This window comes from Dermacentor variabilis, chromosome 7 (genome assembly GCF_050947875.1).
Source record: "Dermacentor variabilis isolate Ectoservices chromosome 7, ASM5094787v1, whole genome shotgun sequence".
Classification (NCBI taxonomy): Eukaryota; Metazoa; Arthropoda; class Arachnida; order Ixodida; family Ixodidae; genus Dermacentor; species Dermacentor variabilis.
In genome coordinates, this window is record NC_134574.1 from 82,971,503 (window position 1) to 82,990,448 (window position 18,946).

At 45.3% G+C, this 18,946-nt stretch overlaps 1 long non-coding RNA gene across 1 annotated transcript in view; it reads right to left on the reverse strand.

The window, feature by feature from the left end:
• Positions 1-9,248: 9,248 nt before the first annotated feature.
• Positions 9,249-18,946, reverse strand: part of LOC142586884 (uncharacterized) — a 33,988-nt gene continuing 24,290 nt past the window's right edge. The window contains exon 4 of the long non-coding RNA XR_012829279.1: positions 9,249-9,506. This is a non-coding gene — a long non-coding RNA (uncharacterized LOC142586884). The remainder of the gene's footprint in view (positions 9,507-18,946) is intronic.

Genomic DNA, 18,946 nt, shown 5'->3' on the forward strand with positions numbered 1-18,946 from the left:
CTGCAGGAATAGAGGGAAAACATCATATAGAACTGCCGGTTCCATGGATTAAGCTATTCAACATAAGTCAGGAAGAGCTACGCAAATTGCTGAACACAGATTCCACGCTAGAAACTTTGTTCGCAGTGCCGGGAAGCAAAATCACATCCAAATAATCAGCAGTTACTGGGTTTGTGATAATTTGGCGATATTTTCGTCCGACGAACAAAGTAGAACGGCGAGACTTGAAGCAACTTGTGGTGGTGTGGTGTAAGTGATGAAAGTGGTACATGAAGTTCTGTCTGGTCATCAGGGGAAAAGAAGGGCTAGAGACTGCGTCCTTGTAGAATTTTTATTGGCCTGGTATGCAAGCCGGTGTCACCATTACTGTAAAGTCGTGTGACGTATGTGAAAGGACAGCACCAGAGACCTTGTCGGTTGAGTCCATTTGCGACATATGCCGCTCGTCGACATACCAATTCGGCAGGTCGTCGTCCACATCATTGGCCCCTTTCCCCAACTTCACCTAACGGAAACGGATACGTTCTAGCGATGATGGATATTGGTAAGCGTTGTCCATACGCGGTAGCAGTGCCTATTACTGAGAACGAGCGGATGGCAGAATGGTTAATACAAACGTTTTCGCGGATAAGAGTTCCACGAAAAGTAGTGCGCGACCGTGGAATGTCCCTCACATCCAGCCTTATGCAAGAACTCGGATGAGTACTTTCATTTCGTCAAGTGCCCACAACTCACTACAATTCTATGTAAACGGACTTCTAGAATGTTTCAATGGAACTCTGAAACAAATGGTCCGCCGCAGGTGTCAAGAGTGCCTTTACCAATAGAATACTTTGCTCCCTTGCTTTTTCCATACCGTAATGCTCCCCAAGCAAGCCTTCGATCCTCTCCATTCAACTTCCTTTACGAAAGTTGGAACTGTGGGCTAGGAACTGTGGGCAGGAGATAATATCGCTTTGCGAACGAAGGCAACATTTGGATACGTTGTAGAGCTGCAGGAGCGTCTACAGTAACTTGCAACATAGCCCATGAAGAAATCCATAAGGCAAATGTTGGGCAAAATAACTATTATGACAGAAACCAAGAGTTCAACAGGTATCGACTGATAAAGTATTGCTGCTCCGACCATTTCATAGGGCAAGCTGAGTCTGACCCTTCACAGTCATTGAAAAACGCAATGACTATGAATATTAGATAGAGCTTGGGGCATGTGCGAGCCCATTTCATTCAACCTCTAAAAGAAATATGAGAAAGGGGAGTCCAAGACATAACTCCTGCAACACGGCGCCGTTACTGTTCAGATGAACACAGGGGAAGAACAAGAAATATCTTTTGTTGCTCTGCACTTATAGGAAGCAACCATGATGCGAGGTCCTAATAAGGTCTCCTAGGAAGAATGTCATCAAGAAGCTCTTAAAACACTGTGACGCCTCCTATTATCTAGTCCCATTCTACGATCATCGGACTAACAAGAATCCTTCACATTGCGCACGGACGCATTCACACCCAGTAGCCTATGGCAGCCGTAGACTCCTCGCACGGGAAACACGCTTCTGAACTATCTAGAGAGAAGCCCAAGAGTGCGCTATTCAAAAGTTCCATGTGTCCCTATTCGGCAAAGGTTTCCTGCTGCGAACTGACAGCCAGCCTCTCGCCTACATAAAATTTGCCTAACACATGAAAGCCCAGTGCTCTGCTGGAATCTGTTACTTACGGAGTACGACTTCTGGATGTAATACATTAGGCCGCCGAGAACGTAGTGCCGACTACCCTAGCCGCGTTTGGCTTTGGACTATACATCGTTTTCGTTTCATCATTCACAAGTGAACTTGGGTGCAAATTTTTTTTGGCTACGTCACGTTTTCAGAGATCTGCGACCAATGGCTATTTTTTTGCGAAGCTGTGTATGCCAAGCGCATTTCCATCGTCCGCGAAGAACCTGTGAACTAGCTCCTCGGCGAACCTCGGAACAACTGCGCGAACGCATTTGTGTCACTGCTAAAGCGTTCGTCGTCGTAGTCTCCTGCCACAGCAGGTCCTGTTGCCACCAGTGTTGCGGAGTGGCTGCCCCCATTTCATTGCCATTCCATTCCGAAGATGGCCGGGCACTTACATTCTATTGCTGTGATTCCTCAATGTACAAAAGGCATCTTGGTAGTTTTATCGAGTTACCTATGACCACACCGTAAATCTGATTTTACCAGACGTGTGAAGAACTGTAAAAATACGCTAAACACGTTGCCAAGGTCGAGGGATAGGAGCTTGGTGACATATCTCGTGCAGTACGAGCATACTGCTAATTCCGATAGGGTCACTTCTCCCGTTAACTGTAGTATTTGCATGGTCAGCATGTTTTAATGGCTTGTGGTGTTTTAGTATTGTATAAGCCTAAGAGTGTTAATGCTAACATGACGACATAATGCATTCTTGCTTAGGTGTACTCGTGGTTTTGAAATACTGCAATAAAGATTGCAAGCTGTGCAAGGCGCCAGAAGAACCTTTATTTTGGTTTTATTCGTCGAAATTTTCAAACAAAATGTCATGAACAGGATGGGCGGTCCGTCGGTTAGTTTTGAAACTCGAAGTGTAAATGACGGCTGATTGAACTGTTAGTTCTAAAAACAAAAAAGCGAGATAAAACAATTTCCTTCTACCTATCTGTTGGGCTTCACAAACATGAGCTGCTCGAAAGACTTGCTTGACAGCTGATTTCATTTGCTGTGATTATCTGGAATGCCACAGAAAGAACGCGTTCCACGTCAGCGGCATCACACTTAGAGTGAAAACTTCCCTTGCGAGGCGGGAAAGCAAGGGAAAACGGCTAGCGTTCGCTTTCCGATAGGTCAAGGGCTTAACCGTTTCTGCAGAAGTTCCCTGTGTACGGTAAGGAGAAATTTCCCCTGCAATAAATCCAGGCATATTGTATTGGTGTGCTTTTTCATTTTGCCTGATGTGTTTAAACACCAGTCTGATTGGCTGATTTAAACACCAGTTGGACGGTGCTGGTGCTGCCCTGCCCTAAGAAAAGTCGCCCCCTCCCCAGCAGAGCACAACGAATCTGCTCAGCTATTGCAGCTGAACACCTAGAAGACTTAAATTGCGGGTCTAGAACGGCACTTATAAAAAAGAAAGTCATTTCACGTGCTTGCGAACAACTTCTCCAAGCTGCCTCTTTGCAAAGGAGAGTGCCTTTGCTTAAGAGTTCTGCAAGCGAAACTTCGATATTTCGCAACGTGGGAAGCAAAAGCCGAGCTTTGTCGAGCACTTCCTGCACTAACTCCGCGCTTTCCTCTACAGGGGAGAGAAGCTCAATAAAGTCTGTGCCAGCGTCAGTTCATATTTAGACTATTTGTCCTTCTTGCACGCATGCAGAGTTTCTGTCAGGCATAGATGAATCGAAAACGTGTTAACAAGCTTTGTCATCATTCGCTGCTGCGAGTCCCACCTTGTCGCGTTTCGAGATCACAAATGCAGACCAGCCACAATTAATACTTCTGTGTCGGCAATGCTCTTGCGTATAGATGCAACTATGGAACCGTATTTCTGTACGACTCCCTCGCCACTTCGGCCCTAAAATAAGGCGAGCACGACAATTAGTGAATACTGCCACTTCAAGTAAAGGTAGCGCAAACGGCAAACATGCAATGCAATAGAGTATCAGAAAGAGAATGATGACATATGTAATCGTACGGTATTGCACTAGACGACACACTGACATTCTTCAAAACTGCATTAAACAAAATGAAGTGGGGACAGACACAGCTGTTTTCTGCAGCCCTACGATAAATGAATTCACATTTATGCATAGGATGCACCTTCCTCTTAGATAGGAATAAATGTCATGGACGTGGTGCCATGGCTACGGCACCACGACTGGTAATGTTTTATTGAAATAGGCTTCGTAATTCCAATAAACATACTAGCAGCACACTGCCGCCTGGCTGACTCGCCCTATATGCCAGGCAACCATGTGGCAACCAGGCAGACTGATTTTAACTAGAAGGACTGACGTACGCAGCATTTCATTTACCCGGCCGCGGGTGGGGAGGGGGTGTAATCAGGGAAAACAAGAGAGAGGGAGATCACTAAAAGAGAAAAACAGGAAGGAGGACAATGTAAAGTAGGACAAAAATAGCTTGAACAAGGAATCAGCCAAATCCAAATCTTCTACAATGCAACTTCGGGACACCGTATGCGTTCTTTACATGATGTGCCAGTTTTGGTTTCGTTTGTCTTGATAGCGGTAATTCAGAACGCTTCACTGACGCGGTGAAAGCACATCTCGAAGGCGCGTAAGCTTGGTGCCTGGTCTACGGCAGAAAAACAACCTGCAGCCACTATTTGAGGGGAAGCAGAGATCGTGACTTCGGCCACGGCAGCAAATGGACAAGAAATCCTCAAGATGAAAAAGTGAAGGGTGCTCGAAAATTTTCAAAACATTAGCTGGGGGTAGTTGCATAACAAATATTTAAAGCACCGAAAATGTAACAAGCACAGTTGTTTGCCTTCAATTTTAAAATTGCAATTATTTTATTCACACGTTCTTTGTGCATGCATTAATGGCAAATTATTTAACAAAGCTTGACACAAACAGTTTTCCATGAAAGTAGTAATAAATTAATGACGTATCAATGCACATAAGATGAAACCAATGTGTCACTTAATAGCGCATACCTGCCGAATGGCGTCTTTTACGGCAACGTGCAGGCTGCGGGTAGTGCAGCCAAATCTGAATTGCTCCAACTGACGGAACTCGCGGAAAAGCTTCGTGGTTAAGCGTGCCAGCCCGTCGTCGATATATCATCATCGTCCTGTTCAGTCCCCCGGAAAATGAAATGCATTTATCATTGAATGCGCATTATTGTCATTGTCACCACGCGAAAAACCTGGAAAATGAAATAAAAACAGTTAACGCATGCAACATTCAACGATAACACATATTTCATCTTGCCAGAGATTTTCCACTCCAAGAAGGCTGCGTCATACTTGGCGTAGAGCCGAGCAGCTGTGTGGCTCCCCGTGAGGCAAGTGGAAACGAGGAGGTACGTGTGGGCCGTGAACTCGCTCTCCGCGAATGTTGCTTCCACAGCGATGAGGCCATCCACAGACCACGACGTCCGCACGTCTAGGGCGATACAGACGTTCTCCGCTGCCGCCAAAGTCGATGATATTTTGGTCTACAGCGCTGATACTTTCCCGGGCAGGAACTTTTATTTGAGGTCATCCCGAGATGGCAATTCGTAGCCCGAAATGGCGACTTGAATCTGAAAGAATACAACGCAGTTACATTGATGAAAGGTGATATAATATTGTCAAAATTGCCGTTCCGAATTTTTCGAATCCCTCCTGCTCGACGACACGAAAGCTCTCCATGTCAGTGCAAATTGTATTGATTATGGCATTGTCAAGATCAGCCTTTTGATGAACAGGCATAGAGTGGCGCCCAGTAGTGAAGGCCGACGCGATCTTCGGCTGGCTTGCCAGCCCTCTCTTTTGTTTACTCACGTTCGTGCTTTCTTTTTGGGTGCCGAATGAAATTAGATGAAACTCCGCCTACAGTGTGTATAGTTTCAGAGCAAAGCTTGCAGTGAGCGGCTCGATTTTATTTTTCGCCGGTAATTAAAAAAAATTCCTATGTGCCGTATTGGCGGACTTACCGCGTGCGTCAGCCGCAGGGCGCAAGAGCCAATATGGTAGCGTGTTATGGAAGCGCTCTTTCTTTTTAAATAGGAGGCTCGAAAGGAGGGTGAGAATGGAAGCACAGAAAGCCGAGGGGGATGCCTCGAAGCATTGTCTAGCATTTACAGTAAGAGCGAGCTACTAAATGAACCACTGGACTTCTCTAGACGCCAACAGGCAGCAGCACGGCGACGGCGCCATGCCACTCCCCTCCTCCCCCCTCTTCCTAGAACAGTTATCCCTATAACAGAGCCAACGTTGGTTTTCTTCGGCGTGAATAGTTGCGTCGAGGTTCGGGGAGCTGTGGGCGCTACGTGGCTTCTCCTGCTGCGGCTGGCTTCCCGAACCAATGTTTTCAAAAGCTTATTCTCGCTCCCTCTCTGTATGGAGGGAGAGAGCACACAGTTCATCGTGTACGACTGAGCCCTGCGTTAACTTGGAGACCTTCGTCGACAGCGTTTCGAGCTAAGGCGTCCATGTGTCTAGACAGGGGGGACAGTTTTGCAAAGGGTTGGGGGGGGGGGGGAGGAGTACGAGCTGAGATAGCACGCACGCTCGCATGCGAAAGCTTGCAGTGAAGACAAGCATCGTGCCAGCGTGAATGCGCATCACAAACTAGAAAAGCGCTTTTTCGAATGTGCGCCGGTGTTGCCGACGGCCTCAGAATAAATGGAGGGTGGGGTGACAGCAGGCAGCCGGCGCAAAGGCGCTGCCGAGGTAAAGAAATAATCACAAGGCGTAAGGGCCCGGGTGGGGGAGTATGCCACTGCCGTTGTTCCGCACGGCGGATACCAACGCCATAGAATCGCAGTTACGCGAAGGAACACGTTGCTTTTAAATGTACCGTGCTTGTAATCAACCAAGCCATTTCAAATAATAATGCTTTAATATTAAATTCGAGACTCTCACCTACTAATGTTCGAGCGTCGCCTGGTTGGTTCTTCAGCATTTTTTGACAAAAACAGCATTTATACGAAAAAACCCTCTATTTACGGAAAAAGATGCAATTCCATTATGATTCCATTACGGGAAAATGCTATCAATTCCATTCACATTCTATTCTTCCAAGCGTTGTCGCCATTCCATTCCTTAGTTGCGAGAATGTGGCGTGATTCTGGAGTCATTCCTATTTCGGAGTGGTAACTCCGCAAAACTGCCTGCCACTCATTGCTTAAGGAGATATGAGACATCCATTGGCAAGAGGAAACTATCGTCATCATCAGCTATCATCATCAGCAATGACTAGCATTGTTGTCTTCTTCCACAACTGGCTCCATTTACCGCTCGTCAATCCAGTGTACAATTTTATTTATCACCTCTTGTCATCATGAGAAGGCCTCATTAAAACATTTTAAAGCAAAAGCTTTACTAACCGCGTAGAACCGAGTTTGGCGCCGCCAGCAATTTGACCTTCATTTTACCGCAGCTGTGCCGCAGCCTTGGCAGCGCGTCATGCTACTCGCCGCGTCGAGCTCCACCGCGGCCACCGGCTTGGCGCATGCGCTTTCCGAAGCTGGGTCGCCGCCCGACCACGTGACTCACCGCGCGCTTGCATAAGAGGAGTGCCGCCCTCGCCAAGTCAGTGCCCCCTCTTGGCCATGGATGAGACCGAGACCGTGACGTCTTCTCTGAGCGCTGCGCGGGAGCGGGAGGATTTGAGCTGTCGTGGCCAAGCGGCGTCGACGGCTCAAGCACCCCGCGGAAATCGCCCTGCGAGCAGCTTCACTGGAGAGGGTCTGGAATGCAACAGGCGTCGCACCGTTGATATCAATGTAACGAGCGCGTTCGCGCTCTGTCCGTTTGTGGTTCGCAGCTGTGCATGTTCGCGGCCTTTCTTTGCATGTCTAGCACTTGCGCTTTCCTTGCGGCACAACAGGTGTCGCACCGTCGAATGATGCGTGCCTACCAAAGCCTAATTACAGTCATGTCTAGCCACCGACCTAGGCACATCATTCATACCTGGTTTAACGAGGATTCCATACCTAAGTGTAGTAATTACATCTAAATCAAAGTTACCCAAGAGAAACCAAGGGTTAACCAGGCTAAACCAAACTTTTTTAATTAAGGTGGTGTGAATCATTGCTTAATAAGTCATTCAGTGTTTTACGTGACGGACGTCTCAATAACCACAGATCAGAACAACATATATGTTCGTACCTTTGTTCAAAACTTTATGTCGCCTCTGTGTCATGTGCTAAACAGATTCGTCGGTCATCCACCTTTGCTGATTGGAATGGGTCATAATTACTTTTGCCGCATATCGTTTCTGCACATCCTATTTCGCATCACATCACTGCACATAAATTTCTGTGCATGTCTAAGAGGCGTTTTTTTAGCTTTATTGAGTAGAAGATATTGTGGTGGAAAAATAAAACAGTATTTTCAATAATAATTTCTCGCTTGATCGCCGAAATTTGTAAGCTGAACGAATGTACCAGTTTGAGGAAGACTCCCAGCAAAGCGAAGACGATCTGAGGGAATATGTGGCATGGGACCTGTAGAGAAAAAAGCAGAGAAAGAAAATAAGTGGTACGTGGAGAACGCGTAGGAGAGCTCGAGCAGCGAAGCAGCCGTCGGGCATCCAGCCATCGGTCGCCAGGTCCGCAGCTTCTGTTCGAACCAGGTCGAAGCCCTGATATGCCCAGGTCTGGACCTCATCTCGGTTTGCTGACAAATAGCTGATGGTCACTTACATTTTCTTAACTTTTTGGTTTCGTTGACATCCCTTTGATTGAAGGTTGCGGTTATTCGTAAAGGTGATGTCTCTCTCATCTCCCGGCCCCAGGACTACTATCTGGTCTGCTCCCCCTCGATGTACAATTCCAGCTCACGTCGGATGCAGCGTAGAAAATAGAACGACAGAAGTCCGGTTCAACAGGCCGGCTTGGGGACCACACATGAACGAAAGGGCGCATTCATGGCCAGTTTGCATCGGCTAAAGCAGGGGCCGACCTTGGCTAATGTTCGCTACACTACAATTGGCTTCCGTAGAATGGATTGCACAGTGTAAGTCCACGGTTTAAACACGATTGCGTGGGTCCAATGTGAAACCTAAGCCGGGCCACATTCTTTGTGTTTATTTTTCTTAAATAAAAGTATCGGCTTAGAAATGAATAAATATGGTAAACAAAATAAAATGACTAATAATTTGCTCTTTCGTCGTCAGCGTTCCTTGTTTAAGAAGAACTGTGCAATGAACAATCTCAGGTTAAAGAGCGGAAACGATGCTTCGGTGAGACCCTACGCTCTGCTAACTTCCAAATTCATGACGTGCACTTTAGACGGCAAATGATGAGGCGTTTACTTTCAATTATAGAGGGAGTTACATGAAACAAATGTAGTTACAAAAAATATTATTGCAGCTGATGGTGCTTATATATCTGTGAATGAAGAATTTAGCGAGATGGCACAGCACATGAAAGGGAACAAACCGAAAGTGTACCTGTGATTCTGAAGTATTTGACTTGCGGCCATCGCAAGAGCTCAACGAACAGAAAAAAAGTGGTTTGCAATGATAGAAGCTTTGTACGATAGTAAGCATAACAGTGCGATTGCTCCAGCCATTTTTTATTAACGTCACAATAACATATGTATCAGAAAAGTTGAAAACATTACAACCCACTGCTATTCGTGCCCTGTTCCTTCTTGACAATTACTGGAGAACACGGTTAGCGCATTTTAGTGGACCGTAAGTATATCCTGACACCTAGGTCCATAAATAACTCGTCCATGTTCCCTGAACCCAGAAAACATTCTAAGGCAACTTCGGTCAACGCCATGTATGATAGAGGAATTCCACACTCGGAGGTCGAAATATGGTGGATGATCTACAAGAAATAGAGACAAAAAGTTGTTTAGACGGTCATTCTTCGTAGAATGTTTACACAATTGCAGTAAATATGTCAATCCAATGTAAGGACCCTGCTGTAGTTGATCAGGCGGTAGGTATAACATCAGCGCAAAATGTTGCAAAGGTAGAAATATATACACTAGAAGGAGAAATTGCATAGCTCGTTCGAGGCTCGAAATAACTCCAAGATTCACTACGTCAAAGGGTATCAAATCTTGAACTTTCTTCCTTTTTTAAGTAATGCTGGGGCGCAGTTCATGCTTAATTTGAATGATGAATACAATTTCTTGATTGTTTGCGGCACGTACTGAATTACCACGACAGAAATTCTATGGTTTGCTAAATATAAAAAAAATACCCCATTGTAGTAACAAACTTCTGCCAGTGCCTTACCATTTGCAACCGTAGCGTTCTTTTTTTTTTTTACATTGGATCTCACTGGGCAAACAGGTTCTCGGTTGTAGCTACTCAAAAACGAGTGAAGTCGCTGTAATAGAGTTGGGCTGCACTGCACGCGATACTGGTGTCACTGCTATACCGCGGTGGCGCAATGATGTGTGTTGAAAACGCGCTGGTTCTCACTGGGGTTCACTGCAGCCTACTGTTAACATCACCGTTAGCGTTTGTGGCACACTGCTTCTAGTACGTCAGGAAGACCTAGGCCTCGTTTAAGAATAAATTGTTCAAATTTTCTTTGGACATACTAATAACTTGTCGTAAATACCACTATTCTTTAGGGTCCCAAACATCTGTTTCGTTTTGGAACTTGCAATAAAGTGAATGAGTTGCTCCGTTTGTGCAGGCATTTGTCAATCAACCAAACTTTATTTATAGCATACGCAGTTCGTGGAACATGAGATTAGCGACGGTTTGTGTTTAGCGCCAGCAGGTGACGCGGAAATCTTCAGAACATTCACGAGCATGAACAATGGCAAGGCCCCAGTTGTGAATGATATGCAAATAAAACATGTAATATGCGCTATTACATAATATTGCTTCTGTAATAAAGCATTTGTTCAACTTGGCTATATAAACTGCCACTTTCCTGAGGAAATAAAAGAGAGCAAAGATTTCTATATTGTATAAAGGGAGTGACAAGCAGATCATAAAAGCTACAGGCCAATTTTCGGTTACCCGGCTTTTTTTTTCAAAATGATTACAATATATAACTCGCACTCGTCTAACAACCTCTTTTTTAGCAAGCCTATCTGATCGGACGCGCGCAATTCGGGTTTCCAAAGGGAACGTTGACAGAAACTCTTTGTATCAATTGGTACGATTGGGTGGATGTTTCATGTTTCCTTAATTGATTACTTCTCTCCACTTTGCGGGTTTCTGCAGAACTATTGCGTCAAACTCTTGCCTTTGCTTGGAGTTAATGACAAATTCGACTTCGCCTTGCCATCTGCTAGCCACCCGATTAGCTCAGATGGTAGAGCGGCTGCCCCGAAAAGTCGGTGGTCCTGGGTTCGAGTCCCGGACCAGGACGAATTTTTCCTCAACTGTGAGGCTTTCGTTCGAGGAGCCGGTATAGGTTTCCTTTTTCGCAATTGCTAAGATTGCGTGAATGCCTCATTTTTCCTTATTTTATTACTTCTCTCCACTTGTGAGCTTCCGCAAAGCTATTACGTCAAAAACGGCCGTCCTAAATTTGAAAGAAAGCACAGTACACAGCATGGAAAACAAATTTTACACGCTAGGCATGCTCATTGACGTTTCAAAGGCGTTCGACTCTCTCAATTATGACAGCTTTGCTGACAAATCGTTCGTGTGTAGTATTCGTGGGAATGCTTAGAATTTTCTAAAACATGACTTACCCAATCGCCAGCAGTACTTATGTTTGGAAGGTTCGTAGTCGTCAGTTCTTCCCATTTTAAGAGGTGTACATCAAGGCAGCACTAACCATCCAGTCCTCGCATTTCCCTTTTAGCTGTGTGGATAACTATGGCATTGAACAAATACGCTCAATGCAAAACGCTTCGTGGTTTAGTCGTGTCTTAAAGGAAGCCAAAGTCGATCCAAATGAGTCCCGAAGGTTCGGGCGAAAAGACGTCAAGAAGCAATCGTCACCGAAGTGAGCAAGTGGGCTATGCGAACAACGAGTGAACGGCGATTGTATGAAGAGGGAAGCAATGAGGAAGAAACTCCGTTTCTGATTAAAGCAGGACCACAATTTGATTTCAGTTCTCGAAAAACATATTCATGGATAGTGTTACATACGTTTGGGGAGGAAATAAACGGCCACTTTCTTTTATTTATTATTAACATTGGGTACCTCCCCGTAAGCACCGGCCGTAAGAGGGGGCGTTTTATCGCTACCAATTAAAATACAATACAGCTATTGAAGTGTGCAGAAAGGTGAGTTCGTAAATTGCACCTGCCGAGGTACGCCCCCCTCACACGTTTTCTTGCTTTGCTCGTCAGCATTTGTCTGAATTCTGGTGGCGCGGTGCTTGCGAGAATGTAGTGAGTTACGAAGGCAAGGCAATTATTTACTTTAGCTGCGTTTGAGCGGCAGCGCTAGCCGATGGACTTGGCATTAGGCGCTCTGACCAGCAGAGTTTTCTTCGTCCTACGAGAGGCGATGTTCTGTGAAGGGTGCGATTTCGACACCAGCATGACTGAGATTTTGCTTCAGTGTGTTAGGCGCTAAAAGGTCGAAAGGTCCATCGAATCGAATATTGGGGAATATGAAAAAACAGGCTCGAACGGCGCACCAGGAAATTAATTGTCGTGCCTTTCATAACAAAAATGACCTAACTTCGGTTTTCTTAAAAAAAATATAGTGTCACAATATTATTTGTTCAGCCAGAAGTGTTCCCTCGTCACACAGATGGTGATAAGTCCCATAAACCACCGATCAAGGGCCATGCTATGAACACATGCTCCTCTATGGCAGTTTGGCTACTAGGCAGACTACTTAGTCAAAGCTTTCTTGGCCTACCATGTCATGATTTCACCAGGGTTGGTCGGTCTATCGCTGGTCGGTATTGTCGCCGAATAAATTCATCCTTTCTCATAAAACAATGTGGCGCGTTTAGCGGAGGCATTTGAAGCTGGGCAGGACAGTGAAGTAGCCCGATTCTATAACCATTAGCTCACAAATGTTCTTTTTTATTGTATTTGCTACGAATGGAAAACACGCATACATAAGGTATTTGCATAGCTACCAAAACAGTCAGCGACGTCTACAGCAGAAAACATGTACTTCGTCATACAATCATTACAGTAAACAGTTCTCTAAAAGGGAGGCAAAATGATACACTGCATCAGCAATAGATACCAGTCTGGTTGGAAATCTCTTTGCTCATACGAGTCTTTCAGCTGTGAAGTTACCTGAATGAAATGTGACGGCGACTATACAATTGGTTCTGCATTCCGATCTCACATGTCGATGGTCCATAATGAGGGCAGCGCCATTAGCAACATGTCGAAAGGCACATCCTCGCATTTAGGTGGCATAAGATATTGTATCTTATGAGGATTAACATCAAGATCTTTTTTAAAAGCCCATTGCAAGACGTTCCAAGATAAGATAGCGTCCTTGCAGTGAATAAGGCAGTTTTCTAGAGCTTCTTGTACATAAGAGGCATGGTAGTTAAGGGCAGATACAAAAATAGCTTTCCAACTTCACGAGTTTTTATCGGGTAGCACATCAGTATATATTATATAAAAGAATGTTTTCGTGTTTGCAGAAATAGTCATTTTACAGACTCGCATTAGGCCACAAACGCAAGCATCCTTAAAGTGAGCCTTTCTACGACTCTTCCTTCACAACTTTCACTGCACCTGCTGTTGCCGCTGCTGTTACGCACACCGCATCAGGGGGTCTTTTGAGAACGTGTATAGGAACAGCAGGAACGCGGAAGGGGCGCAAGGTGAAGTCAGAAACTCGTTTTGGCGTTGAATAGACCGTAATACCACATCCGCACCACGTTCTGTGGAGCTCCCAGGTGCCGGCACAGCACCTTTAAGACTTCTGTAAGAGTGACCCCCCACCCTCCCCCGGCAGGAGCACTGCCGCAGCTACAGTGCTTACCGTTGTATTCACGCGCAACAGTCGAGAAGCCATGTAGACAGAAGGGTAGGAGGAGGTATGGAGAGTTATCTCAGAATTGGCAGAGCCGACACAGTCATGAAAATAAAAAAAAACCGCCTTGCTATCCTTCGCTTGTGACAGTTCGCACACAAGGGAGGAGCACAAGAAAGGAGAAATACGCAACCAGAAAACATGCCTTTTTTTGGGCTCCGTTCACTAAAGCAATTGCTACCAGTGGAAATGGAAAACATTCCGGTCAAAGTGGCGAAATGAAAACTCAAGGTACGGTACGATGAGCAGTGTTGTGTTTATGCTAATTCTGAAAAATAAAGGTTGTAAGAATTTGTTTAGTGGACAACTGACACTGGGTGTGCTGTCGTAGAGGCGCTATAAAGCACCACCGCGTCAAGACGTCAATACAGAAATAGTTACCCCGCAAATCAACACGACTGTGCCAGTCGCGGTGGCCCAATGGCTATGTCACTGCTTGACGCCGAGCGTTTCATCCTAGAAAGCGGTGATGTTGTTGGCGAATCATTAATTGCTTCATTGTTCAGGGAAATAAGACATCGCTTATTTGGTGTCAAACGTCATCTTGCGTGCACCACTGCTGTCTGTCTGCGTGGTACAGAGTATATATAGCCATACGTGTTTTTGAAGCGTTGTTACGTGCCATTGTCCATAACCTGAAAGAAGGTTACCCCTCACACGGCGCATCGCATTGTGGCAGAAGAGGTCATCTTTAGTTACATGATGGGCTACATGTACCTCCAGAATAATGATAAGGCTTAATAAAGATAAGACACACCGTAAATGCGGACTTCCAAATAATTTTGACCAACAGGGTTTCTTTAACGTGCACCTAAATCTAAATCTAACGTGCACCTAAATCTGGTGGGCTCGGCAACGCAACTGCGATGGGTTTCGCTCTAACTCATCGCCTTTTTGCCGTGCAGGTGGTCAACCTTGCCTTGGCCTGTTTCTCGTCTACCTACGCCTTAACCGGACCCGAAGTACCAAGAATTCACCGTTCACTTCCCTCGGACTTACCCCCTCTCCTGTCTGATCCGTCACCAGCAGAACGATTGCCCGCGCCCTTGCACAGCAGTCCTGTAGTGTGTTCTTCCGAGCATCCAGTCTGCGCACCGGACGGGCCTCTTGGATCACAAGTCAACAGATCGCCAACAGCATCAAGCGAAGCGAATAAAAGGCGCGGCGCGCTCGAACTGCTCTTCAGTGGGCTCGGCAACGCAACTGCGATGGGCTTCGCTCTAACTCATCGCCTTTTTGCCTTGCAGGTAACGAATTGCTTTTCTTTATACGCCCCCCGTGCTCGCTACCCTGCGCTCTTAGCGTTGCCGAGCCCACGCTTTTGTTTATCCATTGCATATGACTGTGCCGAGGTTGTTCTATCGCAGTTAGTTCTGTCGGGTGATGTCGAAGCGTATGCAATGTCGCCTAACCGCCTTCTGTTGCTTGAACAGGTTAGTTATTACAATTTTTATGGTCACAAGAATGATAATCGTTTTGCTGTTGTGCTGCCGTGCCCAGAAGTGATTTTTTCCGGCTTTGCATCTTTATGTCTGTTGCTATCTGCCGACGTAGAAATGAACCCTGGGCCAGAAACGAAGGTGATGTTGAAGGAATTGTGCGATGGCCAAAAGGCAATACAATCAGATCTAGACAGCTTGAGCAAGCGGCTGAAGGTGGTTGAAAACAGCCTTGAAATATTTATAGAACAGGCGAGTAGAATTGCTCAACTATCTAAAACAGTAAAAAAGTTAGAGAGTACACTTCGGTAGCAGCAGGAAAGAATGGACAGCTTTGAGGACAGAAGTAGGCGGAATAACCTAGTGGTATTTGGAATACCAGAAGGCGTGAAGGAATCCGTAACTGACCTTGAAACGAAAGTGTTAGAAGGTGTATTCGAAGAAAAACTTGGCGTCAACTTGAGTACCGTGGAACGAATACATCGGATAGGAAAAAAGAGCGCTCGGCCTCGACCTGTAATTCTGAGGTTGTACGACTCTAGGGAAAAAGGGAACATTTACAAACAATGCAGAAAGCTGAAGGGCAGCGGCGTCTCCATTTCTGATGATTTTTCGAAAGAAACGCTGGCGAAGCGTAAAATGCTTTGGGATTCCGCGAAACAAGAAAGGGAGGATGGGCATCGCATCCGCTTGAATTACGACAAACTACACGTGGACTCTGGCGTGTACACGTGGGATCAATCAAAGCGCAGCCGTGTGAAGGTTCCGTATCCTCACAGACGCCCTACTGATGGTACGGGTGACTGACTGAACACAAAATGTGATTCGAATGCCTTCCGCTTGATCAGTTTGAACGCTAGAAGTTTAGTAAACAAAATTGGAGACTTAGAATATATCCTGGCTAAATACGATCCCCATGTGCTTGCAATAACCGAAACGTGGCTGCGGCCCGAAATACAAGACCAAGAGCTCGTACCACCTAATTACAAAATCATACGAAGAGATCGCGATGCTCGTGGGGGCGGAGTTGCTATTGTATTCAAGGCCGATATTGACTGTGTGCAAATCACTGGCATTCCAACACATGAGAGCATCTGGTGTGAAATTAAGCTAGATAAAACAAGGATAATTCTTGGAACTCTTTATAGACCGCCTAAATCACCCATTTCCTATATTGAAGATATGCAGCTTTACTTAGCCTTAAAAAGCGCAGCTGTTGCATAATCATTGTTTGTGATTTCAACTTACCAGGGATTGATTGGTCCACGCTTAGCGCTCAGCCTCGCGAAGATGCCCATTGTGAACTACTTCTAGAAATAGCTTTCAGTAAGGATTTACAACAGGTAGTTCACGAGTTCACACGCGTAGTTGGGAAATCAAGATCTGTATTAGATTTGGCGTTCCTAGACGGGCGACTTGAAGACTACGACGTATCGGTTGAAACCGGCCGCTCGGATCATAAGCTAGTTTATGTGGAGATAAAGTCTACCGCTGTATACCCGAAGGCTGGTAGTACTACGCATGTTCTGTGCTTCGATAGAGCCGATGACACAAGCATTGTTGATCATCTTTCGCTGTGTTTTGATGAATTCACCTCAATGGATGACGTCAATGCGATGTGGATTGCGTTTAAAGATATTGTTTCTTACTGCGTAAACACATTCGTGCCAACTCGGAAGAAAATAAATAAACGGAACCCGTGGATAACCCGCGAAATTATACATTTAAAGCGGAAAATTAACCGTAAGAGACAGAAGTCAAACAAAGATCATAATAAAATTTCGGCGCTAAGCTCTATATTGCGCACAAATATGGCTGCTGCTCAAACAAATTACTATGACGTGACATTAACTAATTTTATGAAGCACGATTTGCAGCGTTTTTGGCGCCATTTGTCGCATAATAACGAAGGTTCAAGTGTCATTGTCGCTAATGACGAACCTGTCGGACAACTTGCGTATGGCAGTTTGTTTTAATGATTTTTTTTCAATCTGTCTTTACTGACCCTTCTGCAGATAGTCTTTCTCCCCTCTCTCTAGAATCCCCGTACACATCACCAATGCCTAATGTTCAGGTTTCGCATGAAGGCATTGTAGCTCTTCTGCTTAAAATTAACGATAAGAAATCTGCAGGTCCAGACGGCATACCAAATGCCTTTCTGCGCAGATATGCGGAATGGGTAGCTCACTATCTAGAGATCATTTTTAGTTCGCTGAAACGAAAACGGTTCCCACATGACTGGCTGGTCGCAAAAGTGGTTCCGGTTCACAAGTCTGGTGAAAGGCAACATATTGGAAACTATCGGCCAATTTCACTCACGTGTGTATGCTGCAAGCTACTTGAACACATAGTTTCAAAGTCAATCTACACCTACCTTGAAGACAAGAAAGCTTTTTTTTCCCAACCAGCACGGGTTTAGACAGCACCTTTCGACTGTCACACAGTTGATAGAAACGATCAATGATTTTTCAGCTTCCTTGAACAATTGAAAGCAGGTCGACGCTATATGTTTAGATTACTCGAAGGCTTTCAATCTGGTTGTACATAATGAGTTAGTTAAAAAACTGATGGAAATGAATATAAATTATGATGTTATGTGGATCCGCTCATATCTTACAGATCGGACACAATACGTTCAAATAAATGGTAACAAATCTAACCAATTAAAAATAACCTCAGGCGTTCCACAGTGATCCGTTTTAGGACCACTTCTTTTTCTAGTTTACATAAATGATATTGCTCATAACATAAGTAACGACATAAACAATTGTCTGGAAATAACCAGATGGTTATTATATCGTGAAATCAATAACCAAAGCGATCAGGCGTCACTTAGTCAAGCCCTTAAAGCTGTAGAAGTCTGGGCCGCAAAAAATAAAATGACAATTAACGAATCTAAATCAGTCATGCTCAGAGTTACAAACAAAACAAAGCATGTTATTGAGTGTAATTATGAGATGAACTCAACAATTCTTACCGAAGCTGAAACGATAAAATACCTAGGTTTAACAATTTCGAAAGACTTAAGTTGGAAATCACACATAGACAGAATTTGTGGAGCTGCAGAAAAATAGTTATGGTTCCTTCGCCGAAAATTAAAAAATTGCCGACGATTACGTTACTTCCTAATGCGAAATTTGAGCGCAGCAAATAAGCTGTTTCACCTTTTCGATAGATTGAGGCAAAGAAATCGAGCAACACATGTATGCGCTATCACAGAATTTTTTTTTTATTTTTCACACGTATTCCTTTAACAAAGACTCCACTAACAGTTCTTGACAGTCATGAAGGAAGCTTTGTGGTCGGAGAAATAGACTGATATATGTTCGACTTGGTACACCAATGCTTGATTCTCAAAGACGAGATCTATACAAGTGCCTCGCGAGGTTGTCACAGCCGTGGGGCGCGTTACGAGCGAGAGGAACGGGATGTTCTCCCGCATAAGTGTTAGGAAATTGCTGTTTGTCTTTATGTCAAGCCGCCACCGATCTGGCTCTCTGATTGCCACCGCACAGGGCGAACGGCAGCGGCAATTTCGGCTCGGGCGGTGCACATATACAGATCCGCCGCCACCGATCTGGCTCTCTGATTGCCACCGCACAGGGGTTGCATTGGAGGAGGAGCGAAGAAAGGAAGTAAGTTCGAGCCGGCGCTTTGACAACCGGAGACTCGCAGGAAGAGGGGGGAGGGGGGCGACGTGTACACCCAGCGGCAAACGATGGGGGCAGAAGCGCGCGCAGCAAGCGGACAACACCATAAAGGGAGGAGGGAAGAGATAGCAGCGACTGACTGATGCCGCTGACGCCGATAGTGAGTCAACCCCAGCTGCGGAGTTGGTTTCCGGGACAACGAATAACCGGCGCGTCGGCAACTGAAGAGCACCCTATC